Genomic DNA, 13,036 nt, shown 5'->3' with positions numbered 1-13,036 from the left:
GTAACGGTAGTATTTAAGACAATCATACAAAAAGTGCTTTTAGACACTGAGAAATGTTTGTTAGAAAAATACAGAGGATATAGATATAGGTTCTATCTTTAATATGTAGAATTAGCGTGGGGTTTGTTTGCTTTATTGACTGTTTATTTTCTGTGTGCTTTGTGAAGTAGATCTTATATGTTCATATGTGGAGTATTGTTTGTTGATTTAAAAGGAGTAGGGGGAAAGGTGAGTGAGTGGGATGCATTGTTCAAATTGTATGGCAAGCAAAGACAGAGTGTGTATAATTAAACATCTACAGTGCATAAAATACCAACATTAAAATTCTGCCTAGTCTTTACTTCATTTTTTTTGTTACTTGTATTAATGCTGTCTCCACTGATACAATCACATGCTATTTTTTAAACACATTAGTTTGACCTGTTCTACCTTACAATGCTTTTCTTATTACAGTGCAGTCTGGATTGTTCTGCAGTAGGCCATGTATTAATAAGTACAACATAAGTTTTTAGTGTGGTGGTATGGAATATTTTATGGCTTTTTCTTATTTGTTTCTGTTGCATAAAGCAGCATAGCTACTTGCAAGCTGCAGCAGTCACAGAAGTCATCAATTAAACTTAACAGGCTGATACCATAGCAAAGCTTTTAAGAGAAAGATTTGTTGAGCATGTATTGTATATAGAGAGCATACAAAACAGTTTATGTTATCCTGGTGCTGCTGGTATTTTAAGATTTAATTGTTTGGACTAATCCACATTCAGTCTCACAACATACCTGCTTGGTGAGACAGAAAAGGAGAATTTGCTTGATTCATATTCAGAAAAAAAATGGCATAGCATCTTTCTGAATATCTCAGAAGTATGCTGAATTGTTCAGGAGTGTTTTTTACTGTTGATATGATGAACTAAAGCTAGTGAAGCACAGGTTCTTTTCTTGATTCAACTGTTACAGTGCATTAGGAAACTGCTAAAATACGTTGGGGTAACTTTTTAGTATGGTTTCTCCTACTAAGAGGGGAATGTAGCTGGAAAAAAGCAGGATAGCTGTGGTGTGAGAAATATGAAGAAAAAGAAAGTAGGATGCTCTGTAACAGCATGATCCCTAGTAAAGTTTAGCACATGATTTTCAAACTGCTTCTGTCTGTAGCACTTTTTAAAGGTTTTGGCAGGGATTTGTTTTATTTGGGAGCTAGTGTGATATGGCAGATTATTCAGATTTCTCTGAAGCTCTGTTCTGAACACTTTGAAAATATCCTGAAATAAGGCAAAGTTAAATCATACGGGCCTGCCCTTAGAAGAGGATTAAAATCTGAATTTATTTAGTGTCCATTCTTTCTAACTTGCTCTTGGCAATGGAAGGGAAGAAAAGGTTAATTTAAAACAAAAAGGACACCCACACAGAAGTGATCTCTTCCTTATTGCTGCTGTTATGTGCCATCCCTGGGTTTTAAAAACGATGCTGCTTGGAAGTATGTGGCTGGGATAATGTTCATAGTATGGGCGTGCTTACTGCCCTCAGAAAAATACATGTGAGATTTTTATTTCTTCCAGGTCTAAGTGTCCTGGTTCTTTCTGTTGCTGAGTGCAGGCAGTAAGCGTGCACTGGGAACACCTAGGACGTAGGAGCACTGCTATAGACAGGACATAGGAGCATGGGTATAGGAAAAGGGTCTTCCCCTGCAGGGCTGCCTGCAACAGTTCTTGTCCAGCTGCCAGTGTCACATCTGATGTAACCTATGGTGCTTTCGGGAGGATGGGAATCTGATGGACCAGTCTGTGGCAAAACCCAGGTAGCCTCTGGTGGTAGGAAAGCCTGGCCTTAGAATGAAACCTTCCTTTCTCCATGTTTGCAGCCCGCCTTCCCCCTGTGAGCTCAGCGCATTGTGAACTGCCCTGTTTCTAAGCCTGGAGCAGCCAGTCGGGCACTCAGCTGAATCTGTTGCGGTTGTCAGAGGGTCATACTTCAGGGATAACACTGCTGGCAGCTCAAACCTGTGAATTAGTCAAAAATAGAGTGTTTGGATGTTGGAGTAATTTTTTGTAGGCTTTTAAAAACACTGTTTGATCATGCAGTGTGTTGACCTTTCAATAAAATCGTCATTAAATCCACCCTTCACTTGCAGTTTTTCTACTTGTGTTTGCCTTTGTCACACGTTCTTTCCTGGATTATCATTCATTAGCTTCTCCAAAGAGATTAACAGTTACTTAAAACAGGATCACGTGCATTCTGGTGTTCTGTGTGAAAGCGGAGCTGGAGAGCAGAGAAGCCACAGGATCCCTATAGAAATTTGAAGACAAGTTTGATACTTTAGTCCACTCAAAAATCTGCTGATACTGTAATGTTTTTTCCCTTGCCAGGACCCTCCTTGCCTGGTGTCATTTCTTGAGCTCTCCTGGGATGAGATTAGTCTAAAACAACAAAGTAGCCAGATGTCTGGTTCTGAGAGAATCCCAGAGGCCAGGGTATGGTAGGCAACAGTAATCGCTTGGGGCTGAAGATCAAAGATACCTGAGAATTACTTATGGGCACATACTATGTGTTATTCCTATTATTAACAGTCTGAGAAAATTTGTATCCCTAATTAACCCTTTTGTTGGTTAAATTTTCTTGCCAGTACAGTCCTGTCTGTAATAACTATTTGTTCTTTTTGGTACTGTTACATAAGTACATGTTAGGTTAAAAAAAAAACCAAAACCCAACCAACCCAAAACTCCAATAGTAGCAAATTTATGTAACCCATCCAGATCCTTTTTATCGTGGTCATTTCTAAATATCAGAAGTTAGCATGATTTCTTTTTGTATACTGTGTCATCCTTAGGGCTGGTGTTATTCCTGTCCAGAACTGTGTCAATAAGAATAGTTAACTTTTGAGGGTAGTGGTTTTAGTTCATTGCTTCCTAATCTAAAATGAATTAGAATCTAATCCCAGAGGCAGGATGTCTGCACATCGCTGCTTTTTCCCATATTGATATTTCTAATGAAATGCTAATTAATATTTTTAGTGATCAACGCTTGTTTGTATTATATACTCTGAAATAACAAACTAAGACTGTTAAGTGCTGTCTCTGAATTCTTGTAGTGCTTTTAGAATGAGTGGCTCCTGGAGAGAGAGAAAAACCTGGTTGCAGCCTTCTGTGCTTTTTTTATCCTCCAGATAAAAATATCAAGGTTGTGAGTGGAATTTCTATTTTACTAAATGATAACATTGTCTGCCATTGTAGAATTGAAGACGTGAAGAATTTTTCCTAGCTTTTGAATAATAAACTGTAGTTGTTAGAGATACGTGTTTGTTATGACTGCTCTCATTTCACTTCCTTTAACATGATGTAACATTAATGTGTGGTAAATACTGCATGTGTATGTTTGAATGGGAGGGTGTGAGTTTCTGGTCACACTGAATGTGTTTGCAGTTTATTGTCTATATTACACGTGTTTAACAATTCTAAGAGACATTTTTGAGTGAGTAGTGAGTGAGGAAAAGATCCCTGGAGTGATTTAAAGAACTGAATTGATTTATCTGTTTCAGTCTTGACAGTCTCTCTTCAAAACACGTTATTCGAGCAAGAAACCCCAAAAGCTGACCTGCCTGAAAGCGTATAGTGTTTTTTACATTTTCACTTTTGACACAGCTATGCCTGCTGTCTGCATCTTCAACATGGCCATGACTGCTGCTCTATTGTTCCCGCTCCTGTTCAGTTGCGTACTTCATCAGTCTTGCTCTACACCCAAAGCGGCGTTTAAAAAAAAAAATCAGCATCTGAAGAAACGTGATGGCAAAGTTTTGTGGTGATGCAGGGTTATTTTAACCTTTCGGGGTCTATGTCTGTCAGCAGGTGTAGCTGATCATCTTATTAATATTATGAACCTCATTAAAATTTTCCTAGGGTAGAGACAGGTACTGTGCTTCTTGGAGGTGCAAGGGAAGGGTAAGCTGTGCAGGAGTGGTTCACAGGCGGGAAATAGCTGTTTCCATATGGATGTTGGCACTCTGGATTTTGGATCATTTGTTGCCATTCACGTGCTGTAATCTAGGCACAGGGCCTCACTGTGACTGCTTGGGAGCCACATGCTACCCGAAAGATTCTGGCTGGCTATCCTAATGTAAAGAAATCAGCTCTTCATAACATTTGGATTCCGTTTTGCACAGCCCTTGTGGGTTGTTTTTTTCTTACTTTTCCTTCTCAGTTGTTCCTTTGGGAGGTGTTGCAGCAGTTTTGGTCTGCACTGCTCTGTTGAAGGTCACAGTCAGAACTGGAATAGGTAGAATCTAAGTGTCCATGAAGTTGTGTCTGCAGAAGCCAGTATGACCTTCTTTTGAGTTACCTCATGCAGGCAGTGAGGTCCTTCACATGAAGGTGTTGAATCCGTAGCTGAGGTTTTGGAGAGTGCTACTAGATGCATTTGCAACATACCTGAGGCAGAAATACCTTTCACTTCATTCTCTTTTGTTATCTGCCTAGAGCTGTTGGAAACCATGCCACAGCTACGGCTGACAAGTGAGAACGTGACATAGTCAGCAAATACTAGGTTAGTCTATAGAAGTAGGAGCGCTACCGTCTCCCTCTTTGTTTTGAGGCTGGTAAAAGGCTCATATACATTTTGACCACTAGTACCACCTCTCCAGTTTAAGTAAAAAAGTGACTGGATCTGAGGTGACTCAGGAGATTCAAACGCAGTGCAGGAGCAGAGAAAAGCACTGCAGAACTACTTCTCCCTGGCAGATGCCAGCTACTTTTTATGTTGAGGGATGAAGTTATGAGATGCTAGTGGTTATTAAACCAGTAATTGGAGTTTGGAACTGGTGAAATTATTGATGTCTTCTGCAATCAGATTGTCCCCCAGTTTCTTGTTCACATAGCATGTTTCTTTTCTGTACCACAAAATGTCTTAGGGACCTATAAAACAATTCTTTATGTGGACTTAGGGAAAAACAGGCTTTAGAGCAATTTAGGTGCTTCGGTAGACTCAGAAATAGGTGTAAATACCTTGTATGCAAATTTATTCAGCTTGTATATTAGGGTGTTATATTGCATATTAATGAATACTGCTTCATTCTGGGTAACTCCATTACAAGAGAGTCTTTATGAATTTGAAATAACAGTTATCAAGCAAAAAACATACGAACTAAAGAGACTGCCCCTACAAATCTGTGGGAGCAGTGTTCTCTAGTTAGGGCTGATGGGCACCTGGGGGTTGCAGGGTCATATTTGTTCTGCTGGCACAGCTATGCATGGAAGAAAACAGTTGTCTGTTGCACTAATGTACTCCCCTCTGGTATTTAAGAATAAAAAGAATAAAATCATAGGAACTGTGTTATCAAAGAGCAAGGGCTGTACAAGTAGTCAGGAAGAGTGAGTCTTGCAAAAGAAAAGAAAACTGTGATTGAATTGAAGGATAAATTGTGAAGGAAATTAAAATACATCATCAGCATTGACCTAATAGTTTCTTACTTCAAGGAAATACTTTTTTTTTTTTTTTTTAAATAGTGATGTTGGCATATGAAATGTATTTTAAGCAACATGTATATATTTTCCTCCATTCTGCAACTTTAGTAATTTCAGGAGTGTTCACTATTTCAAATGTCCCATCACAATCCAAGCATATCCTGTATCAGAAGCTTAAGCCACAGCTTTGCTTTTACTTATCTGAGCCATTGCAATGTTCTGACCTTGGGCTGTGTAAAATCAAATAAAAAAACCTTCCATTGACTTAATTGAGACATGGATCTGATCTAAAGATCATGCCATGAAATAAACAGAAATATCTGTATTTCCATTCACAAGTTTATTTCTGTTCACATGTTCCATTCACATCATTTGAATTAATAAAAAAAATGATGAATGTAACTAACATTGCAGCTTTCTGTTGTTGTCTGCTGGCAACATGTCTGTAAGCACAAAGCATTCACCACCAACAGCAAAAGGTACTTGATGACTTGATTATATTAAAATTCTTGGTACAGAATTCTTGCTGTTGAATTTCTGGTTTTCCAGCTTGTCTAGTACAACTTGCTGTTACTTCTGTTTGTGGAGTTTTTGACCTATAATTTGGAGAAGGAAGGAAATTAATTAGAACAAACCTTTAAGACGACTACGAGTGTTCAAGGGATTTTTCTTCTAATCTCTTGTAATTAAAAATGTCAGCTCCTTTTTCTGGTTTATGGATAACTGAAGTAATTTATATTTAGAGGTGTTGAAGGAGAAAAGCTGTAGTTAATGTTCCAAGTGCTATTCAATTTTACATCACCAATGTAATGGTAATTGGTTTGTGGGGCAAAGGAGATGGTTGGAAGGATCACGAGGTAGTTGACAAAGCTTTCCCGCTCTAAATTGCAGGTCCTAAAAGTCTAAATCAAGTCGTAGTAGATACATGAGCTTGTGGCTGTGTGAGAAGGCTCTTGACTATATTAAAATATTTTGCAAACCCCTAGGTTATCCTAGTGTTTTATTGGTGACCCTAGTGACCTAGAATAAATTCAACGCAAAGGGCTATTTTTAACTGCGCCCCGCTTACCAGTTCAGAGAGACATGCTGCTAACAAGTTATCATGACTGTGGTGGCAGGAGAGAATGTCTATGTTGTGAAAATTAATTGCTTATAAGCAATTTTTTTTTTAAATGTGTCACGATTTTCATAACGTGTAGTTTTTGTTACCTTTATGTAGTTGGGGAATAGTAATAGGCAGAACTTCTGTAATGGTTGCTTTCTAAAATATTTAAATTATACAGCATTATTTTATGTGGTCTTTCTCTGACAGACTATTGTGACATGGATTACTATGCATTACACTTCTTTGTACTGATATTTTAAATACTTGGTTGTTATATTAAAATATGAAATTGCTTCTGAATATTTCCTTCTTTGAGAGAGCTAGATAAATGAAAATTAATGAGGTTAGGGAAATTTTGCTTCACAAGTGATCAAGTAAATCTGGCTTTGCACAGTCTGCAAAACATGATTTTAATAAGACTGTATTACATTTCTGTTGTGCCTTCCATTGTTAAGGGGAATTAGAGAATATGTAATTTTTAATGAAATTCAAAGTTATATTAGAACCAAGGGCTTCTTTCCTAGTAGTCTTTGAGATTCTCTTGTATAATATGAAGAAAATAGTATCTTTTATTGGCAAGTGTATTTATTATTCTTCTTTCTTGTTAAGTACCAGAGCTTGTACTCTGTACAAGCAGCATATATACTGTAAATAAAAGGGTGTGTGAGAGAACTGCATTGAAATACACTGCGTGCATGATAAATGTAAACATTTTCTTTATTTAAAGGGCTCAATAGAGGGGACAGGCAAATTAGTATTCTGAGTTGTAGTTTGCTACCCAAAGCATTTGAAATGCGGGAATATTTCTTCGATATTAAGCAATGTTAGTTGGGAAGAGTAGTACGATTATAAGCCACCTTTAAATTGGATGGTTTCACGGGTCTTGCATCTGAAATCAGCACTATATGGTGATTCTTGGAAATGTCTCCTACGCGTGTTTGTACAGCTGAAACCTTGTCACAGGCTGTACGCCTTAATCAGTCGCCGCGTCCTGCGTGGTGGCAGGCCTTGTACCAAAGGCTGTAAAATGGCTTTGCTGCGGAAAATCCTCCAGTGTTGCAGAGCCCAGAAAGAATAAGCGAGCCAACCCTGAACCGGTTTCCTTGGGTGGCACGGCACAGAAATAACAAAAGCGTACGCCTGCCTTTTTGGGTTTTTTTTCCCCGTTCTTTCTTTCAGGGAGAAATCCCGAGGGTAGGTAGGGCTGCAAGTTGCATCCGGAGAGCAGTGCTGCGCGTGGGAGATTTTGTGCCGAGGTCTGGCCCCCGCCGGCAGCAGCGGCAGGTCCCGTTAAAACCCCGAGACTTCGCCGAAGTGAAAAGGCAAGGAGCGAGTAGGCTGGAAGCGAGGCGGCCGGGTACGTTCAGCTGGTAAATAAGGAGGCAGGTACGTTAAGGAGACGTGGAAAAATGGACGCGCGTCTTCCGTGGGCAGGTAATTGGGCACGGGGGCCTGGCGGGCCGGGGGCGAGCGCCACAGGTTGATGGGCAGGTGAGCCGGCGGGTTCGGCAGGGCGGCGCAGGAGGCCTGCCTAATGCGCTGCCTGCCCGAGGGGCCTGGGGGAGCGCGGCTGGATTATTATGGTAATGCCTGAGCCTGCTGCCCTCTGCCTATCCCAGCTGGGCTCCCTGTTGTTAGGAACTGCTTTGCTCTGACAGTGGAGTAATATACTTCATGATTGAAAGGGCAAAGGGGCTCGCGAGAAAAAAAGAGCAGGCCTGCGCTGATATGTAGATGAAGGGGGGAAGGCTGCGGGAGGGTTCGCGCGGAGGGGCGGCTAGAAAGTTTATTAGGAAATGAGTAATGTAAATCTGCTAATTGAATTGTTATTTACAAGCCCCGTTTCCTGATTTGTTTCTTTGCGCGTTACCCCCCCTAACGCTGATGTACCGCGAATTCGAAGTGCTTACCAAAGCAGGCACTTAGGTTGATTTATTTTAAACCAAGGTGCTATAATACACTGGTACCAGCGTACAGTGCTGACAATGGTGTATTTTTCAGGACTTTGATTACTGTTTCATGCTCTGCCACTATATTGCTACGCTACAGCTTATAGCGGTGGTATGATTCTTTTATATATTGTAGATACGTATATCACTCTGAATTGTGTTGATACTTCCACGAGAGCAGGAGATAGATACCGATCGCAGAAATATATTTGTTATGGTGTTAGGGCAAATTGAACTTTGATTTGACGAGATGGTGACTGTGTTCTGATATTCTTCTGAGGTCTTTTTTGCAACAGAATTGGCTAAACAGCGACTTGGTTTTAGAATGAATGTATGTGAGAGATGAAAATCTGTTCCATAAACAGATTTCCCACTTCCCCCCCGCCCCCAATGCTATGGCCTGGTATACAGAGTCTTTCTCTACCTTTTATCAAGCTGCTACCAGCGACAAAACTTGACTTGAAATACCAGCCAGACGTGATTCCTAACATCCTTATTTGTCTATTTTACCTCCAAAGTGCTGATCACAGACTACTCAAGGAAATAGCTGTTAACCTAAATTAAACTTTTTAAAGTGAGAGCCGTTTTTATGACATGCAGCTAGTGTGTCAGATATAAAGTTGTTTGATAGGTGAGGTGATTTGCTTGTACATTTAGCTGGTACTTGGTGTTTGTGTAAGATGTGATTTCTGATTGCTTCTAGTGTGTAAGGTGACTTTTTCTACTCTTCACATGTTTGTTTGCATATCCCAATTCAGTTCCTTAGGTTTGTGTTCACGTGTATTGCTACTCTGCATTGCTATTGAGAAAGCGTGTTTGTCTTGGCATGGGGACCTCCTGGTGTGCAGGAAAGTTGGCAGCTTTTATATATCATAGGGCATCTTATGTTACTGAGGTACTTTAAGGTGGAAAAGAATTCTGCATCTAGATTGCTTCTGAAAACTTAGTTTGGTCTGGGTGGATACAGGATGTTCTGGGCTTAAATGGCATGACAGAGTACAGTTTTACTTCCATGCCCCTTGCCTCACTGGGTGTCCATGATGAATAACCATCATGGAATAGGTAGTAGCAGTATCTGTGTTCTGCTGGAGCTTTGTACTTAACACAAAATTACTGATTTCTTTATCAAGTTCTCCTTGGAGTTTTTTGTGGGCAAATCGGAATGCGTTGGCCTTGTCTCTACAGTTTATCAGTAAGTTGAGAAGATAGTTTAACCACAAAATGCTGGAAGATAAGACATATGTTACAAAAGAAGTGTTTTTCCAGTTGAAGGAGTTTTTTCCAATAATTGCATTTTTATTTTTATTTCATATTGTATATGCACCTAGTTCTTTAGTAACTGCTTTAGAAATATGGAAGTTAGGCCACAAACCGTATTGAATTGGGAACTTTTCCATTCTTTTTTCTTTCCCCTGTATATGCAATTTAGACTTTGTAGAAATGTTTCCACTTTCTTTCAGGAAAATCTGTATGTAGGTTTTTTGTGGTTTGTTTTGTTTTTTTTTTTTTTCAGGTCAGGTTAACCTGGGTCAGTTTTGCAAACAAATCATTTTAACGTTGTCCACATTTTCCAGTGTAACTTAGGTGCTCCATGCTTTCATTTCGCTTGATAAACTGATCTGCCTGGCTGTACCTTCTCAGTGCATCATAAGAATTTAATAACAGTGCTGCATTGTGGACCAGCTGAAAAGCTTTGTGCAGAGACAGACAAAGACAGAGGCCATCTTCTACTAGGCACCAGAGCAATTCAGCTGGAAGTAACAAAATACCAAAATGAAATGTTAAAAAAAGAAAATTTCAGTAATTGTATGAAGACTGGTGATTCCAGAGCAGGGGAAGTTAGGCTTAAAGCAAATGTTTAAATACTGGAACATCCCTAATGCTGGATATTGCAGTTTTCAGCCAACTCTGGATGTAAATGGAAACTGTAGAAGCTCAGTGAATGCTGCCACAAAGAGCATGTTCAATGCAGGCGGCAAGTTTGTGACCTTTTGCAGTAAAACAAGCTTGTGCATTGCTTAGGCTTGCACCCAGCACAGCTCTTGGTGAGCCTCTGCTCCACAGAACGTGAGTAGAATTCTGTACATGAAACCCATAGGTTTTAATGTTTTCTCTCCACCTTTTCTTTAGAGAAGTAGTGGTTATATAGTATTCTATCCCATTAGAGAATGAAGTAAATTACTTCAAGGAAGTAATAAAAATATCTTTAATTTAGTTGAGTCAGTATGTATTTTATATATATGTTTATGTAATAAACATATAGATATGAATGAAAATTCCAAAGAACAGTTTCAGCATTTTTTTAGTTCATGATGTACTCTTAGCTGGCCAAGTAGTTGTGAAGTCAAGTCCCTGACCTAGACTTGATTGGCATTTGAGTATTAATCCTTGCACTTTAATGAAGACTAGCCTCCCTACCCCACCCTCTTTGGATTAGAGGGTATAGCAGTCCTCCTGGAAAATGGGGGCAACTAACTGATTAGAATTGAAAGATGTTGTAGGCATGCTTCAAAGGAAGGGTGGTGGTAAATACCGGTGTTGTAGTTAATTTGTTTTCAGAGGAAAAAAGCTTGGAGCTTCAGTTGTTACTGATCCAATGCTGTACTCCCTGCGCAAATTTTGGTGATATGTGGTATGTAAAGATGCACATTTATGCACTTTCTCACTCTGCATATGTGTAACTTCTAGTTATATGAATTGTTAGTTTAGATGACAGAAGTATCTGAGCAGCATTTAAAAGAATGCAGTTGCATGCATCAAGATTGTTCCTTTTTTACCTTCAGGCAGTGGCAATAGTGCTGGTCTCTTCCTTATAGTATGCTACTCTTCTTTCCCTTCTTTTTCTACCTCTGCCGCAATATTGCAGCATGCAGAGCTTTGGCTGGGCTCGTAAAAAGGGAATTTCCAGTACCATACGAAACTGGCTTACGTAAAGCCTAGCCTTTGGGCTAGGTTAAAAAAAAAAAAAATTAACTGTACTTCTTTAGGATATGGACAGACATTTGTTGATGAGATGAAAATCTCTATATCTTTTAGCTGTGACCTGTTGACACATTCTGAGATGAGCTCCAGAGATCAGGGTTCATGGATCTGTGCAGTGGGATGCTTTACTTTTTATTTTACAAAGCTAGTACTTCAGCCAACCTCCCCATGCTGTGGCCTTCCTTGCACTAGTGTTTTATTTCCTATGTCCTGGCATTGCACTACTAATAGGGAAGCTGTTCCCAGGGCTAATAGTGACAGGGACATTAGTAACAATGCCATTCTGAGCTGGTGTGGATGGCGTAGCAGTTAAAATGTCTGGTTCTGCTACTAACTGCCCAGAAGGCAATATGACACTGGGATATTTATAGAAAAATACTGGTGCAGGCACAGCCTTACAGTTAATGCAAAGGGCACCTTTTAAAAAGTGGCCTTGTGCTTTCATTTCACTTCAGCAGGGAAGTAATACTCTTTGGAGTTGTGGGATGCATTGTTTAACTAGACCTCTAATCATGTTATGGATGATGTGTCTGCAGGAGAATCAGGGGACAAGACCTTTAAGTGTTTTTATCACAGCTTAAGATCTCAGAAAATGTGAACTTAAATAAAAGTATGTTTGGGAGGTTGTTATTACTCTGTATCCTTTTGAGGATACCTTCTACAGTAATTTTTTTTTTTTTTTTTTAGAGAGAAAATCACTTAGAGTTAAGAAGTGTTTGACCATAAGAGAAGATCAAGTTGGCAGAGTTACTTGTGTACCACTGTTCAGCAGAGCCTCCTTTATTAAATCATTGTTCAGCAGTCCATTTGTTCTGGTGTGAGAGCTAGTGTCTTCACTGCTAAGGTAATAAGCCTTGAGTCAGTAACAAATACATGATGTGCATAAGGTTTGTGGGTAGTTTTCATACCAAAGTGTCAGTAGATTCTTTCCTTTTTGCCCTCTAATTGTGTAGCATGGTTTGTTTCACAGGTCAAACGTATGACTGCTAAGGCTTATACTTCACAATACGTAGGTAAAAGGGAGAAGTTACCTTCTGTTTCCCCATGTCTAGGAAAATTATGGAAATGGGCTTTCCATTTGGGGGAAAAAAGAAATACAGAAAGTTTGGCTATACACCTTCCTGGGGACCCAGAGCTTTGTGGCATGGCAGAGCTGTATGAAGTTTGTGGAGGAGTAGGTCAGATGCTAGAGCATGGCTTTTGTGGATAGTTATGTACATATGTACTCAGTATGAGAAAGCATGTGTTGTTACAAGTCTGTCAGCTTTAAATCACTGCTTGCTTGAATGTTTACACTGGCACTGGGCAGTAATCTTAATATTTGCATTTACAATTTTTAAGTAGAGGAGAGAAAAAGAGAAACTGCCTCTGTTTATTCATGTTGGTATTCAAAAGTCTGCTGTAGATGTTCAGGTTACTGCTCCGTTGGGGTGTGTGACATAGGCCTGACTGGAAGGCACTGTGTCTTATAAGTGTGATTTTGTGTTTTGTACTGCAGCTGCTGGGAGGACAGGAAGGTTAAGCTACAGCTTCAGGGTACTGTTGGGCTTGGGGTA

The 13,036-nt window shown here is 39.7% G+C and overlaps 1 protein-coding gene across 2 annotated transcripts in view; it reads left to right on the top strand.

Moving 5' to 3' along the window:
- The window catches only part of SLC10A7 (solute carrier family 10 member 7), a 148,713-nt gene that overhangs the window by 30,889 nt on the left and 104,788 nt on the right, over positions 1–13,036 (top strand). The gene's annotated exons all lie outside the window — the stretch shown is intronic.

The sequence above is a fragment of the Pelecanus crispus genome, chromosome 4 (assembly GCF_030463565.1).
Source record: "Pelecanus crispus isolate bPelCri1 chromosome 4, bPelCri1.pri, whole genome shotgun sequence".
NCBI lineage: Eukaryota > Metazoa > Chordata > Aves > Pelecaniformes > Pelecanidae > Pelecanus > Pelecanus crispus.
This window is presented reverse-complemented; position numbering and strand designations above follow the sequence as displayed.